The sequence below is a fragment of the Populus trichocarpa genome, chromosome 11, assembly GCF_000002775.5.
Source record: "Populus trichocarpa isolate Nisqually-1 chromosome 11, P.trichocarpa_v4.1, whole genome shotgun sequence".
Taxonomy (NCBI): domain Eukaryota; kingdom Viridiplantae; phylum Streptophyta; class Magnoliopsida; order Malpighiales; family Salicaceae; genus Populus; species Populus trichocarpa.
The window spans coordinates 9,999,770-10,017,114 of record NC_037295.2 but is presented as its reverse complement, the minus strand read 5'-3'; the positions used below and the strand labels follow the sequence as shown (position 1 = coordinate 10,017,114).

At 42.8% G+C, this 17,345-nt stretch overlaps 1 long non-coding RNA gene across 6 annotated transcripts in view; it reads right to left on the bottom strand.

Annotated features, from left to right (window-relative positions):
- LOC112323312 (uncharacterized) overlaps positions 1-17,345 on the bottom strand; it is a 66,605-nt gene that overhangs the window by 2,004 nt on the left and 47,256 nt on the right. The window contains exons 2-4 of one of the 6 annotated variants that reach the window (XR_008056746.1): positions 2,020-2,058; positions 1,468-1,803; positions 632-740 (exon numbers count right to left, since the gene is read on the bottom strand). This is a non-coding gene — a long non-coding RNA (uncharacterized LOC112323312). Of the gene's footprint in view, positions 1-631; positions 741-1,467; positions 1,804-2,019; positions 2,309-17,345 lie in introns of those variants that run through there. The other 5 variants (XR_008056747.1, XR_002976726.2, XR_002976727.2 and 2 more) reach the window with 5 other exon arrangements.

Sequence of the window (17,345 nt, the reverse complement as noted above, 5' to 3'; positions counted from 1 at the left end):
AATAGTTAATCAAGTTCAGTATCCCTCGTTTTCAGGGATGATTATGCCGATGTTAGTAAACCTTACTAACATCACTAGCCTCCGCATTCAGGACCGGCTAATCAAGTTTCGTGTGATTGCCGATATTGACAGCACCGGTCAATATCATTAACTATTCTCACCTGAATAGTTAATCAAGTTCAGTATCCCTCGTTTTCAGGGATGATTATGCCGATGTTAGTAAACCTTACTAACATCATTAGCCTCCGCATTCAGGACCGGCTAATCAAGTTTCGTGTGATTGCCGATATTGACAGCACCGGTCAATATCATTAACTATTCTCACCTGAATAGTTAATAAAGTTCAGTATCCCTCGTTTTTAGGGATGATTATGCCGATGTTAGCAAACCTTACTAACATCATTAGCCTCCGCATTCGGGACCGGCTAATCAAGTTCGAGGAATGATCATCAACGAAGTCTATTAGTGTAATCCATATTCTTAACCCAGTCAAGTACTCAAATCCATTTTTAATTTCTCGTTTATTTCACTTTATCCTCTCTTTGTGGTTTCACCCATAGACGCAAAGACCAAGAATTTAATAAGTTAGTAAATTAACGCTACATAAAAAGTGTAGGTATAGAACACCTACCAGCTGTAGAAGCTCAACTCGCTCTTCCTTGTTGTTGTTGTGCCCCTCTTGCAGTCCCTCCTTAAGCTCCTACTATACGAGCTCCTGAGAAGTCGAGTGAATGCTTCTCCTACATTTTTAATATAACATCCTGAATCATTATTGAATCTTCCCGATTTATTCATAATATTCATAAATTCACAAAATCGAATACTTCCGTAAACAATTTCCATGAATGTATTTTATTTTCTTACTTGTCATTTAAATTCATTTACATTAGAATTTATTTACACTAACATTAAACGCCCATTTAATTCAATTTTTCATCGATGATCTTCAATGTCCAAAGGGCATGACTTTTCGTCACCGATTTTCTTTTGTCCCAAGACATTTAATCTATCACCAAACAATGTAATTTAACTTAAATTTCATCAATGACTACACATGCCAAAATTTTCCAAAAGCACACTCAAAATGATTCCTTATATCATAATTCAACTTACAACATGATTTCCCATTCTAACACAACCAAAGTATTAGTCAATCACTATTCTTAATAGAATTTAACTATATCATCACTTATCAACACATCAAACATGACTCAAACATAACACAAACACAACCATCATCATTAAACCCATTGCCATTATCCTTAGTCCCAAAACATACTTTTTATGCTAAACCTCATATTCTCATTCAATATTTCTCAAACCAAACTTAAAACATCATTCTGTAAATTTAGAATTCAATAAATCCAAACGGTTGAATTATACATCATCATCATTAGAATAACATATCCAAAATTAACATACATCCAACGGTTAAACCTCCCGATATCAGAACAATACTGAACTGACCTGAAATTTGGAGACCTGCTGTTCGGGAAGTATAATTTCTGGTAGGAGTGTTCTTTTCCGATCCAAACCGTTCAGAATTTATATAACATCTGTATGAATAACATATCCAAAATCCAGACCAATCCAACGGTGAAACGATGATATAACGGCCGACGAACAAAGCTGTCTTGAAGGGTGATTTTCCAGAAATGTTCCTCCGGTGACAGCCCTCAAACGAAATCTGATATTTGCAATCCCTCCGGTCAGAATGTAGGTAACATTGAGTATAATAACATATCCAAAATTCAATCTAATCCAACGGTGAAAAGTCAAAATATGGCTGCCGAAGTTCCTGCCCTGTTGCAATCCCAAAACCCATAGTTTCAAATCAATTTATTCCTTCTATTTTTCAGCAAATCAAGCCATTATCATGCAATTAATCTTGAAATTCACATGAACAATTACTCCCCCAAAATATTTACATGAACCCTAGAATTTTAAACTTGGAGGTTTTCTTCTCCTCATGCAAGAACAAGAGAGAAAAACGAAATTACTAAAGGGTATGTTGCTTACCTTTGCTACTTTAACTTATTTCAATGAATTCTTGCAAAACTTTACAAAAATCATGTCCTCCTCTTCCAATTTCCAGCTTCTTCTCTTTGTTTCTCTCAAGCTCTATAACTCTCTAAGTTGTCATTTAATTTGTTTTCTTGGATATAATCCTCCTAAGCACACTCCCTTTTGATTTAGCTTGAAGAAATGAAGAGAAAATGAAGAAAATGGGACAAAACAAATGGTCTCCCTCCTGTTTTTCCATTTGCAGAGGACGTGCTCTGTTTTTAAAGAGAGGAGAGGAGAGTATTTGTTTTGATAAAATTACAAAAATGCCCTTATTAATGCCCCTTTGTCATCTTCTTCAATTTACCCGATTTTCAGTGCTCTCGTAAATCCTTCCCAAACTCCGATTGACACGAAATTTGAACCTAATATAAAATAATATGTTTGGAGATTTCTTATAAAATTTCAGCCCGATCCAACGGTCGGATTGAGATATATCATCGATACCGTAAAACTAGACAATCAATGTCTTTTACGCTAAAATCTGAATTTCATGCATTAATTTATTTACTTAGATCCTCGTGACATTTCCCCTTAATTTATACTCAATAAATTCAATATTACCACATTTATCATTAATTTGTCAAAATACGTGTTTTGACCGGGGTTTACATATCTTCTGGTTTTTTTTTTCTTATTCTTTTATCCATTAAAACTCGTCACTGGTTTCGCTAACGTTACAAGTTTTAAACTAAAAATCATGACTCTATTTTCGACTTCAACAATATCTTTAAATTTGTTTATGGAGATCATTCTCTCTCTCACATGACACATTTATTGTCATTCCTACTATTTATTCATTTCTTTCATACCGAATATCCATTACTCATCGAAATGTCATTACTTCGATCCTATGTGTTGTTTTTTTTTTGTATTATTATTTATTTTTATTTACGGGGGTTTACAGTTTTTGTCAACGGTTTTTGAGTAAGCAGTAGTCTATGTCCATTGAAGATTTCAGCGTTAGCCGTAGAACTGGGTTTCGAGGATTAGTTTTTGGGACAGCAGGAACGAAGTTTTCGTCAACGGTTTCTCAGTCAGCAGTAGTCTATGTGCTTAGAAGATGTCAGCGTCAGGCACAGTAGTGGGCTTCTTGTATGATTTTTGGGTCCCAAGAGACCTAGTTTTCGTTAACGGTTTGTGAGCCAGCAGTAGTCTATGTGCTCTGAAGATTTCAGCGTCAGCCGTAGAACTAGGCTTCTTGGGTGATGTTTTTGTCCGCATGGTCCCAGTTTTTTTCAACGGTTTTTGAGTAAGCAGTAGTTTATGTCCATTGAAGATTTTAGCGTCAGCCGTGAAACTAGGTTCCCGTGATGATTTCTGGGTCGGCAACGACGCATTTTTCATTAACGGTTTTTGTGTCTGCAGTAGTCTATGTGCCCTGAAGATTTCAGCATCAGGCATAGAACTGGGTTTGGGACTAGAGGGACGCAATTTTCATCAACTGTTTCTCAGTCAGCAGTTGTCTATGTTCGTAGAAGATGGCAGCGTCAGGCATAGTCGTGGGCTTCTTGGGTGATTTTTTGATCCGTAGGGACTCAGTTTTAGTTAACGATTTTTAAGTCAGTAGTAGTCTATGTCCATTGAAGCTTTCAGCGTTAGCCGTAGAACTCCGTTTCGAGGACTAATTTTGGGATAGGAGGGACGTAGTTTTCGTCAACGTTTTCTCAGTCAGCAATAGTCTATGCGCGTAGAAGATGTCAACATCAGGCGTAGTAGTGCGCTTCTTGGATGATTTTTGGGACTCAGTTTTCGTCAACAGTTTGTGAGTCAGCAGTAGGCTATGTCCTTTAAAGATTTCAGCGTCAGCTGTTGAACTGGGCTTCTTGGGTGATTTTTTGGTCCGTAGGGACGCAATTTTTGTCAACGGTTTTTGAGTCAGCAGTAGTCTAGGTCCATTGAAGATTTCAACGTCAGCCCTAGAACTGGGCTTCTTGGGTGATTTTGTGGTCCGTAGGGACTCAGCTTTTGTCAATGGTTTATGACTCAGCAGTAGTTTACGTCCATTGAAGATTTCAGCGTTACCCGTAGAACTGGGTTTCTTCAACGGTTTCTCAGTCAACAGTAGTCTATGTGCGTAGAAGATTCCAGCGTTAGGCGTAGTAGTGGGCTTCTTGATGATTTTTGGGTCCCAGAGACCTAGTTTTCATCAACGGTTTGTGAGCCAGCAGTAGTCTATGTGCTCTGAAGATTTCAGCGTCAGCCGTAGTACTAGGCTTCTTGGGTGATGTTTTGGTCCGCATGGACCCGGTTTTTGTCAACAGTTTTTGAGTCAACAGAAGTCTATATCCATTGAAGATTTCAGCGTTAGCTGTAGAACTGGGTTTCGAGGATTATTTTTGGGACAACAGACAAAGTTTTCGTCAACGGTTTCTCAGTCAGTAGTAGTCTATGGGCGTATAAGATGTCAGCGTCAGGCGTAGTAGTGGGCATCTTGGATGATTTTTGGGTCTAGAGACCTAGTTATCATCAACGGTTTGTGAGCCAGTAGTAGTCTATGTGCTTAGTGTCAGCCGTAGAACTAGGTTCCCGTGATGCTTTTTAGGTCGGCAGCGACACATTTTTCATTAACGGTTTCTGTGTCTGCAGTAGTCTATGTGCCCCGAAGATTTCAGCGTCAGGCGTAGAACTAGGTTTGGGACAGGAGGGACGCAATTTTTGTCAACTGTTTCTCAGTCAGTAGTAGTCTATTTTCGTAGAAGATGGCAGCGTCAGGCATAGTCGTGGGCTTCTTGGATGATTTTTGGGTCCAAGTGACCTAGTTTTTGTCAACGGTTTGTGAGCCAGCAGTGGTTTGTGTCCATCGAAGATTTCAGTGCCAGCCCTAGCATTGAAGATTTCAGCGTCTGCTGTAGAACTGGGCTTCTTTGGTGATTTTTTTGGTCCGTTGGGACTCAGTTTTAGTTAACATTTTTTGAGTCAGCAGTAGTTTATGTACATTGAAGATTCCAGCATTAGCCGTAGAACTGGGTTTCGAGGATTATCTTTGGGAGAGAGGGACGTAGTTTTCGTCAACGTTTTCTCAGTCAAATGTAGTCTATGTGCGTAGAAGATGTCAGTGTTTGGCGTAGTCATTGGCTTCTATGATGATTTTTGGGTCCTAGAGACCTAGTTTTCGTCAACGGTTTGTGAGCCAGCAGTAGTCTATGTGCTCTGAAGATTTCAGCGTCAGCCGTAGAACTAGGCTTCATGGGTGCTGTTTTGGTCCGTATGGACCCAGTTTTTGTCAACGGTTTGTAAGTCAGCAGTAGTTTATGTCCATTGAAGATTTCAGTGTCTACTGTAGAACTGGGCTTCTTGGGTGATTTTTTTGGTCCGTAGGGACTCAGTTTTAGTTAACATTTTTTGAGTCAGCAGTAGTCTATGTCCATTGAAGATTTCAGCGTTAGCCGTAGAACTGGGTTTCGAGGATTATTTTTGGGACAGGAGGGACGCAGTTTTCGTGAATGGTTTCTTAGCCAGCAGTAGTCTATTTTCGTAGAAGATGTCAGCGTCAGGCGTAGTAGTCGGCTTCTTGGATGATTTTGGGTCTAAGAGACCTAGTTTTTGTCAACGGTTTGAGAGCAAACAGTAGTCTATATGCTATGAAGATTTCAGCGTCAGCTGTAGAGCTAGGCTTCTTGGGTGCTGTTTTGGTCCACATGGACCCAATTTTCGTCAACGGTTGCTCAGTCAGTAGTTGTCTATGGGCGTAGAAGATGTCAGCGTCAGGCGTAGTAGTGGGCTTCTTGGATGATTTTTGAGTCCAGAGACATAGTTTTCGTCAATGGTTTGTGAGCCAGTAGTAGTCTATGTGCTATGAAGATTTCATCGTCAGTCGTAGAACTAGGTTCCCGTGATGATTTCTGGGTCGGCAACGACGCATTTTTCATTAACGGTTTTTGTGTCTGGAGTAGTCTATGTGCCCTGAAGATTTCAGCATCAGGCATAGAACTGGGTTTGGGACTAGAGGGACGCAATTTTCATCAACTGTTTCTCAGTCAGCAGTTGTCTATGTTCGTAGAAGATGGCAGCGTCAGGCATAGTCGTGGGCTTCTTGGGTGATTTTTTGATCCGTAGGGACTCAGTTTTAGTTAACGGTTTTTGAGTCAGTAGTAGTCTATGTCCATTGAAGCTTTCAGCGTTAGCCGTAGAACTCCGTTTCGAGGACTAATTTTGGGATAGCAGGGATGTAGTTTTCGTCAACGTTTTCTCAGTCAGCAATAGTCTATGCGCGTAGAAGATGTCAACATCAGGCGTAGTAGTGCGCTTCTTGGATGATTTTTGGGACTCAGTTTTCGTCAACGGTTTGTGAGTCAGCAGTAGGCTATGTCCTTTAAAGATTTCAGCGTCAGCTGTTGAACTGGGCTTCTTGGGTGATTTTTTGGTCCGTAGGGACGCAATTTTTGTCAACGGTTTTTGAGTCAACAATAGTCTATGTGCGTAGAAGATTCCAGCGTTAGGCGTAGTAGTGGGCTTCTTGATGATTTTTGGGTCCCAGAGACCTAGTTTTCATCAACGGTTTGTGAGCCAACAGTAGTCTATGTGCTCTGAAGATTTCAACGTCAGCCGTAGTACTAGGCTTCTTGGGTGATGTTTTGGTCCGCATGGACCCGGTTTTTGTCAACGGTTTTTGAGTCAACAGAAGTTTATGTCCATTAAAGATTTCAGCGTTAGCCGTATAACTGGGTTTCGAGGATTATTTTTGGGACAGCAGACAAAGTTTTCGTCAACGGTTTCTCAGTCAGTAGTAGTCTATGGGCGTATAAGATGTCAGCGTCAGGCGTAGTAGTGGGCATCTTGGATGATTTTTGGGTCTAGAGACCTAGTTATCATCAACGGTTTGTGAGCCAGTAGTAGTCTATGTGCTTAGTGTCAGCCGTAGAACTAGGTTCCCGTGATGCTTTCTAGGTCGGCAGCGACACATTTTTCATTAACGGTTTCTGTGTTTGCAGTAGTCTATGTGCCCCGAAGATTTCAGCGTCAGGCGTAGAACTAGGTTTGGGACAGGAGGGACGCAATTTTCGTCAACTGTTTCTCAGTCAGCAGTAGTCTATTTTCGTAGAAGATGGCAGCGTCAGGCATAGTAGTGGGCTTCTTAGATGATTTTTGGGTCCTAGAGACCTAATTTTCGGCAACGGTTTGTGAGCCAGCAGTAGTCTATGTGTTCTGAAGATTTCAGCGTCAGCTGTAGAACTAGGCTTCTTGGGTGCTGTTTTGGTCTGCATGGACCCAGTTTTTGTCAACAGTTTGTGAGTCAGCAGTAGTTTATGTCCATTGAAGATTTCAGCTTCTGCTGTAGAACTGGGCTTCTTGGGTGATTTTTTTGGTCCGTAGGGACTCAGTTTTAGTTAACATTTTTTGAGTCAGCAGTTTGTGAGCCAGCAGTAGTCTATGTGCTCGGAAGATTTCAGCGTCAGCCATAGAACTATTTTCCTTTGATGATTTCTGGGTCGGCATCGATGCCTTTTTCGTTAACGGTTTCAGTGTCAGCAGTAGTCTATGTGCCCTGAATATTTCAGCGTTTGCTGTAGAACTAGGTTTCGAGGATTATTTTTGGGTCGGCAGGGACTCGGTTTTTATCAATGGTTTCTCAGTTAGCAGTAGTCTATAAGCCTTGAAGATTTTAGCGTCAACCATATAACTGGATTTTGAGGTTGATTTTTGGAACACCAGGGACGCATTTTTCGTCAACGGTTTCTCAGTCAACAGTAGTCTATGTGCACTGAAGATATCAGCATCGGCCATAGAACTTGGCTTCTTGGAAGATTTTTTGGTTCGTAGGGACCGTGTTTTCGTAAACGGTTAGCAGTAGAACTGGGTTTCGAGGATTATTTTTGGGACGGCAGGAATGCAGTTTTCATCAACAGCTTCTGAGTGGGCAGTAGTCTATGTGCGTAGAAGATGTCAGCGTCAGGCATAGTAGTGGGCTTCTTGGATGATTTTTGGGTCCCAAGAGACCTAGTTTTCGTCAACGGTTTGTGAGCCAGCAGTAGTCTATGTGCTCTAAAGATTTCAGCGTCAGTCGTAGAACTAGGCTCCCGTGATGATTTCTGGGTCGGCAGCGATGCATTTTTCGTTAACGGTTTCTGGGTCAGCAATAGTATATGTGCCCTGAAGATTTCAGCGTCAGGCGTAGAACTGGGTTTCGAGGATGATCTTGGGGACAGCAGGAACTCAGTTTACGTCAACGCTTTCTCAGTCAGCAGTAGCCTATATGTTCTGAACATGTCAACGTCAGTCGTAGAACTGGGCTTCTTTTTATGAATTTTTTGTCTTCATGGACACAATTTTTGTCAACGGTTTTTGAGTCAGCAGTAGTCTATGTCCATTGAAGATTTCAGCGTCAGCCGTAGAACTGGGTTTCGAGGATATTTTTGGGATAGCAAGGAATCCGTTTTCGTCAACGCTTTCTCAATCAGCAAAAGTCCATGTGCGCAGAATTTGTCATTGTCAGCCGTAGAACTGTGTTTTTTGATGGTTTTTGGGTCCCAAAGAAACAGTTTTCATCAACGGTTTTTGAGCCACCAGTAGACTATGTCCATTGAAGATTTCAGCGTCAGCCGTAGAACTGGGTTTTGAGGATATTTGTGGGACAACAAGGACTCCATTTTCCTCAACGGTTTCTCAATCAGCAAAAGTCCATATGCGCAGAACTAGTTTTCGTCAACGGTTTTTAAGCCAGCAGTAGTCTATGTGCTCTAAAGATTTCAACGTCCGCCGTAGAACTATGTTCCCGTGATGATTTATGAGTCGCCGGCAATGCATTTTTCGTTAACGGTTTCTGTGTTAGTAGTAGTCTATGTGCCCTGAAGATTTCAGCATCAGGCGTAGAACTAGGTTTCGAGGATTATTTTTGGGACGGCAAGGACTCAGTTTTCGTCAATAGTTTCTCAGTCAGCAGTAGTCTAAGTGCGTAGAAGATGTTAGCGTCAGCCGTAGAAGTGCGCTTCTTGGATGATTTTTGGGTCTTAGGGACTCAGTTTTCGTCAACGGTTTGTGAGTCAACAGTAGTCTATGTCAATTGAAGATTTCAGCGTCAGCCGTAGAACTGGGCTTCTAGGGTGATTTTTTGGTACGTAGGGACTCGGTTTTTGTCACCGGTTTTTGAGTCAGCATTGGACTATGTCCATTGAAGATTTCAACGTGAGTCGTAGAACTGGGTTTCGAGGATTATTTTTGGGACGGCAGGGACGCAGTTTTCGTCAACGGTTTCTTAGTTAGCAGTAGTTTATGTGCGTAGAAGATGTCAGCGTCAGGTGTAATAGTTGGCTTCTTGGATGATTTTTGGGTCCTAGAGACCTAGTTTTCATCAACGGTTTGTGAGCTAGCAGTAGTGTAGGTGCTCTGAATATTTCAGCGTCAGCCGTAGAACTAGGTTCCCGTGATGATTTTTGGGTCGGCAGCGACGCATTTTTGGTAACTATTTCTATATCAGCAGTATTTTATGTGCCCTGAAGATTTCAGCGTCAGGTGTAAAACTGGGTTCGAGGATTATTTATGGTACAGCAAGGACGCAGTTTTCGTCAATGGTTTCTTAGTGAGCAGTAGTCTATGTGCATAGAATATGTCAGCGTCAGGCGTAGTAATGGGCTTGGATGATTTTTGGGTCCCAGGGACTCAATTTTCAATAACGGTTTGTGAGTCAGCAATAGTTTATGTCCATTGAAGATTTCAGCGTTAGGCCGAAGGACTGGGCTTCTTGGGTGATGTTTTGGTTCGTAGGGACTCAGTTTTTGTCAATGGTTTTTGAGTCAGCAGTAGTCTATGTCCATGGAAGTTTTCAGCGCCAGGCGTAGAACTGGGTTTCGAGGATTATTTTTGGTACAAGAGGGACGCAGTTTTCGTCAACGGTTTCTCAGTCAACAGTAGTTTATGTGCGTAGAAGATGTCAGCATCATGCGTAGTAGGGGGCTTATTGTATGATTTTTGGGTCACAAGGACTCAATTTCCATCAACGGTTTGTGAGCCAGCAGTAGTCTATGTTCTCTGAAGATTTCAGCATCAGGCGTAGAACTAGGTTACGAGGATTATTTTTAGGACGGCAGGGACTCAGTTTTCGTCAACGGTTTGTGAGTCAACGGTAGTCTATGTGCGTAGAAGATGTCAGCGTCAGCCGTAAAATTGCGCTTCTTGGATGATTTTTGGGTCCCAGGGACTCAGTTTTCGTCAACGGTTTGTGAGTCAGCAGTAGTGTATGTCAATTGAAGATTTCAGCGTCAGCCGTAGAACTGGGCTTCTTGGGTGATTTTTTGGTATGTAGGGACTCGGTTTTTGTGAACGGTTTTTGAGTCAGCATTGGTCTATGTCCATTGAAGATTTCAGCGTTAGCCGTAGAACTGGGTATCGAGGATTATTTTTGGGACGGTAGGGACTCAGTTTTCGTCAACGGTTTCTCAGTCAGCAGTAGTCTTTGGGCGTAGAAGATGTCAGTGTCAGCCGTAGAAGTGCGCTTCTTAGATGATTTTTGGGTCCCAAGGACTCAGTTTTCGTCAACGGTTTGTGAGTCAGCAGTAGTTTATGTCAATTGAAGATTTCAGCGTCAGTCGTAGAACTGGGCTTCTTGGGTGATTTTTTGATCCGTAGGGACTCAGCGAAGCATTTTTTGTTAAATATTTTTATGTCAGCAGTATTTTATGTGCCCTGAAGATTTCAGCGTCAGGCGTAGAATTGGGTTCGAGGATTATTTGTGGTACACCAGGGACTCAGTTTTTGTCAACGTTTTCTCCGTCAGCATTAGTCTATTTGAGTAGAAGATGCCAACGTCAGCCGTAGAACTAGGCTTCTTAGATGAATTTTTGTTCCTAGGCACCCAATTTTCATAAACGCTTTTTGAGCCACCAGTACTCTATATGCGTAGAAGATGTCAGCGTCAGGCGTAATAGTGGGCTTCTTGGATGATTTTTGGGTCCCATAGAACTAGTTTGCGTCAACGGTTTTTGAGCCAGCAGTAGTCTATGTGCTCTGAAGATTTCACCGTCAGCCGTAGAACTAGGCTTCTTGGGTGATGTTTTTGTCCGCATGGTCCCAGTTTTTTTCAACGGTTTTTGAGTAAGCAGTAGTTTATGTCCATTGAAGATTTTAGCGTTAGCCGTAGAACTGGGTTTCGAGGATTATTTTTGGGATAGCAGAGACGCAGTTTTCCTCAACGGTTTCTCAGTCAGCAGTAGTCTATGTTCGTAGAAGATGTCAGCGTCAGGCATAGTAGTGGGCTTCTTGTATGATTTTAGTGTCCCAGAGACCTAGTTTTCGTCAACGATTTGTGAGCCAGCATTAGTCTATGTGCCATGAAGATTTCAGCGTCAGTTGTAGAAGTGCGCTTCTTGGATGATTTTTGGGACCCAAGGACTCATTTTTCGTCAACGGTTTGTGAGTCAGTAGTAGTCTATGTGCTTTGAAGATTTCAGCGTGAGCCATAGAACAAGGTTCCCGTGATGATTTCTGGGTCGGCAGCGGCGCTTTTTTCTTTAACGACTTTTGTGTCAGGAGTAGTCTATGTGCGTAGAAGATGTCACCGTCAGGCGTAGTAGTGGGCTTCTTGGATGATTTTTGGGTCCCAGAGACTCAGTTTTCATCAACGGTTTGTGAGGCAGCAGTAGTCTATGTCCATTAAAGATTTCAGCGTTAGCAGTAGAACTGGGTTTCGAGGATTATTTTTTGGACAACAGGTACGTAGTTTTTGTCAACGGTTTCTCAGTCAGCAGTAGTCTATGTGCGTAGAAGATGTCAGCATCAGGCGTAGTAGTGGGCTTCTTGGATGATTTTTGGGTCCCAGAGAAGTAGTTTTCGTCAACGGTTTTTTAGACAGTAGTAGTCTATGTGCACTGAAGATTTCAGCGTCATCCGTAGAACTTGGTTCCCGTGATGATTTTTGGGTCAGCAGTGACGCATTTTTCGTTAACTGTTTCTGTGTCAACAGTAGTTCGTGTCCATTGAAGATTTCATCGTCAGGCGTAGAACTGGGTTTCGAGGATTATTTTAGGGAGGCAGGGACGCAGTTTTCGTCAATGGTTTCTCAGTCAGCAGTAGTCTATGTGCGTAGAAGATGTCAGCATCAGGCACAGTAGTGGGCTTCTTGGATGATTTTGGGTCCCAGAGACCTAGTTTTCGTCAATGGTTTGTGAGCTAGCAGTAGTCAATATGCTTCGTGGATGATTTCTGGGTCGGCAGCGATGCATTTTTCGTTAACGGTTTCTGTGGCAGCAGTAGTCTATGTGCCCTGAAGATTTCAACGTCAGGCGTAGAAGTGGGTTTCGAGGATTATTTTTGGGTTAGCAGGGACGCCGTTTTCGTTAACGGTTTCTCATTGAGCAGTAGTCTATGTGCATAGAAGATGTTAGCGTCAGGCGTAGTAGAGGGCTTCTTTGATGATTTTTGGGTCCCAAAGAACTAGTTTTCATCAACGGTTTTTGAGCCAGCAGTAGTCTATGTGCTCTGAAGATTTGACAGTCTGCCGTAGAACTAGGTTCCCGTGATGATTTATGGGTCGGCAACAACACATTTTTCGTTAACGGTTTCTGTGTCAGAAGCAGTCTATGTGCTCTGAAGATTTCAGCGTCAGGCGTAGAACTGTGTTTCGAGGATTATTTTTGGGACAGCAGGGACGCCGTTTTTGTCAACGGTTTCTCAGTCAGCATTAGTCGAGGGCGTAGAAGATGCGAGCGTCTGCCGTAGAAGGGCGCTTCTTGGATGATTTTTGGGTCCCAGAGCACTAGTTTTTGTAAACAGTTTTTGAGCTACCAGTACTCTATGTGCTCTGAAGATTTCAGGGTCAGCCGTAGAACGAGGTTCCCGTGATGATTTATGTGTTGGGAGCGACGCATTTTTCATTAACGGTTTTTGTGTCAACAGTAGTATATGTGGCCAGAAGATTTCAGCGTCAGGCGTAGAACTGGGTTTCGATGATTATTTTTGGGATAGCATGGACTAAGTTTTCGTCAACGGTTTCTCAGTCAGCATTAGTCTAGGGTGTAGAAGATGTGAGCGTCAGCCGTAGAAGTGCGCTTCTTGGATGATTTTTGGGTCCAGGGACTCAATTTTCGTCAACGGTTTGTGAGTCAGCAATAGTCTATGTGCGTTGAAGATGTTAGCGTCAACCGTAGAAGTGCGCTTCATTGATGATTTTTGGGTCCCAGGGACGCAGTTTCCGTCAACGGTTTGTGAGTCAGCAGTAGTCTATGTCCATTGAAGATTTCAGCGTCAGTCGTAGAACTGGGCTTCTTGGGTGATTTTTTTTGATCCGTAGGGACTCAATTGTTGTCAACGGTTTTTGAGTCAGCAGTAGTCTATGTCTATTGAAGATTTCAGCGGTAGCCGTAGAACTGGGTTTCGAGGATTATTTTTGGGACAGGAGGGACTCAGTTTTCGTCAACGGTTTCTCAGGTAGCGGTAGTCTATATGGGTAGAATATGTCAGCGTATGCCGTAGAACTTAGTTCTTGGATGATTTTTGGGTCCCTAGAGACCCAATGTTCATCAACGGTTTCCGAGCCAGGAGTAGTCTATGTGCTCTGAAGATTTCAGCGTCAGCCGCAGAAGTAGGTTCCCGTGCTGATTTCTAGGTCTGCAGCGATGCATTTTTCGTTAACGGTTTCTGCGTCAGCAATAGTCTATGTGCGTAGAAGATGCCAGCGTCAACCGTAGAAGTGCGCTTCTTGAATGATTTTTGGGTACTCGTGACCCAATTTTCATAAACGGTTTGTGAGCTAGCAGTACTTTATGTGCTCTGAAGATTTCAGGGTCAGCCGTAGAACTAGGTTCCTATAATGATATTTGGGTCGGCAGCGACGCATTTATCTATAGTCTATGTGCCCTAAAGATTTCAGCGTCAAATGTAGAACTGGGTTTCGAGGATTATTTTTGGGACAGCAGGGACTCAGTTTTTGTCAACGGTTTCTCAGTCAGCAGTAGTCTATGTGCTTAGAAAATGTTAGCGTCAGGCGTAGTAGTGGGCTTCTTGGATGAATTTTGGGTCCCAGGGACTCATTTTTCGTTAATGGTTTGTGAGTCAACGGTAGTCTATGTCCATTGAAGATTTCAGCGTCCGCCGTAGAACTAGGTTCCCGTGATGATTTCTGGGTCGGCAGCGACGTATTTTTGTTAACGGTTTCTGAGTCAGCGGTAGTCTATGTGCCCCGAAGATTTTGAGCGTCGGGTATAGAACTAGGTTTCGAGGATTATTTTTGGGACAGTAGGGACTCACTTTCATCAACGGTTTCTCAATCAGCAGTAGTCTATGTACGTAGAAGATGTGAGCTTCAGCGGTAAAAGGGCGCTTCTTGGATGATTTTTTGGTTCTAGGGACTCAATTCTTGTCAACGGTTTTTGAGTCAGCAGTAGTCTATGTCCATTGAAGATTTCAGCGTTAGCCGTAGGAACTGGGTTTCGAGGATTATTTTTGGGACAACAGGGAATCAGTTTTCGTCAACGTTTTCTCAATCAGCAGTAGTCTATGTGCGTAGAAGATGTCAACATCAACCGTAGAAGTGCGCTTCATTGATGATTTTTGGGTCCCAGGGACGCAGTTTCCGTCAACGGTTTGTGAGTCAGCAGTAGTCTATGTCCATTGAAGATTTCAGCGTCAGTCGTAGAACTGGGCTTCTTGGGTGATTTTTTGATCCGTAGGGACTCAGTTCTTGTCAACGGTTTTTGAGACAGCAGTAGTCTATGTCCATTGAAGATTTCAGCGTTAGCCGTAGGAACTGGGTTTCGAAGATTATTTTTGGGACAACAGGGAATCAGTTTTCGTCAACGGTTTCTCAATCAGCAGTAGTCTATGTGCGTAGAAGATGTCAGCGTCAACCGTAGAAGTGCGCTTCATTGATGATTTTTGGGTCCCAGGGACGCAGTTTCCGTCAACGGTTTGTGAGTCAGCAATAGTCTATGTCCATTGAAGATTTCAGTGTCAGCCGTAGAACTGGGCTTTTTGGGTGATTTTTTGATCCGTAGGGACTTAGTTTTTGTTAACGGTTTTTGAATGAGCAGTAGTCGATGTCCATTGAAGATTTCATCGTTAGCCGTATAACTGGGTTTCGAGGGTATTTTTGAGACAGGAGGGACTCCGTTTTCGTCAACAGTTTCTCAGTCAGCAAAACTCCATATGCGCAAAATATGTCAGCGTCAGCCATAGAACTGGGTTCTTGGATGATTTTTGGGTCCTTAAGGACCTAGTTTTCATCAACTGTTTTGGAGCCAACAGTAGTCCATGTGCTCTGAAGATTTCAGCGTCAGCCGTAGAACGAGGTTCCCGTGATAATTTCTGTGTCAGCAGTAGTCTTTGTGCCCTGAAGATTTCAGCGTGAGGCGTGTAACTGGGTTTCGAGGATTATTTTTGGTAGAGGAGGGACTTAGTTTTCTTCAACGGTTTCACAGGTAGCAGTAGTCTATGTGCGTAGAATATGTCAGCGTCACCCGTAGATCTGAGTTCTTGGATGATTTTTGGGTCCCTAGGGACCCATTTTTCATCAACGGTTTCCGAGCCAGCAGTAGTCTATGTGCTCTGAAGATTTTAACGTGAGCCGTAGAACGAGGTACCCGTGATGATTTCTGGGTCGGCAACGACGCATTTTTTCATTAACGGTTTCTGTGTCAGCAGTAGTCTATATGCCCTGAAGATTTCAGCGTCAGGCGTAGAAGTGGGTTTCGAGGATTATTTTTAGGACAGCAGGGAGTCAGTTTTCATCAACGGTTTCACAGTCAGGAATAGTCTATGTGCGTAGAATATTTCAGCGTCAACCATAGAACTGCTCTTCTTGGATGATCTTTTGGGTCTTGGGGACCTAGTTTTCATCAACGGTTTTTTAGTCAGTAGTAGTCTATATAGACTGAAGATTCAGTGTCAGCCGTAGAAATGGGTTTCGAGGATGATTTCTAGGACAGCACGGACTCAGTTTTCATCAATGGTTTCTTAGTCACCAGTAGTCTATGTGTGCTGAAGATGTCAGCGTCGGCCGTAGAACTGCGCTTCTTGGATGATTTTTGGTCCGCACGGACTCACTTTTTGTCAACAGTTTTTGTTGTAGCAGTAGTCTATGTAGACTGAAGATTTCAGCGTCAGCCGTAAAAGTGGGTTTCGAGGATGATTTTTCGGACAGCAGGGACTCAGTTTTCGAAAACGGTTTCTCAGGCAGCATTAGTCTATAAGCGCTGAAGATGTCAGTGGCAGCCGTAGAACTAGGCTTCTTGGATGATTTTTGGGTCGAAGGGACCCAGTTTTTGACAACGGTTTCTCAGGCAGCTGTAGTCTATATGCCCTGAAGATTTCAGCGTCCGCCGTAGAACTAGGTTTTTAGGATGATTTTGGGACAGCAGGGACTCAGTTTTCATCAACGGTTTCTCAGTCACTAGTAATCTATGTGCGCTGAAGATATCAGCGTTGGCTGTAGAACTGATCTTCTTGGATGATTTTTTGGGTCCTAGGGACCTAGTTTTCATCAACGGTTTTTGAGTCAGTAGTAGTCTATGTAGACTGAAGATTACAGTGTCAGCCGTAGAACTTGGTTTCGAGGATTATTTTTGGGACAACAGTAGTCTATATGCTCTGAAGATTTCAGCGTCAACCGTATAACTGGGTTTCTTGGGTGATTTTTTGATCCGTAGGGACTCAGTTTTTGTCAACGGTTGTTGAGGCAGCAGTAGTCTATGTCCATTGATGATTTCATCGTTAGCCGTAGAATTGGGTTTCAAGGATATTTTTGAGACAGTAGAGACTCCGTTTTCGTCAATGGTTTCTTAGTCAACAATAGCCCATATGCGTAGAATATGTGAGCATCGGCCGTAGAACTAGGTTCTTGGATGATTTTTGGGTCCCTAGAGACCTATTTTTCGTCAACTGTTTCCGAGCCAGCAGTAGTCTATGTGCTCTGAAGATTTTAGTGTGAGCCATAGATGGAGGTACCCGTGATGATTTCTGGGTCGGAAACGTCACATTTTTTCGTTAATGGTTTCTGTGTCAGCAGTAGTCTATGTGCCATGATGATTTCAGCGTCAGCCGTAGAACTGGGTTTCGAGGATTATTTTTGGGACAAGCAGGGACTCAGTTTTCGTCAAAGGTTTCTGTGTCAGCAAAAGTCCATGTGCACAGAATATGTCATCATCAGCCGTAGAACTGGGTTCTTGGACGGTTTTTGGGTCCCAGAGAACTAGTTTTCGTCAATGGTTTTTGAGGCAGCAGTAGTCGATGTGCTCTGAAGATTTCACCCTCGGCCGTACAACTAGCTTCCCGTGATGATTTATTGGTCGGCAGCAACGCTTTTTTGTTAACGGTTTCTGCGTCAGCAGTAGTCTATGTGCCATGAAGATTTC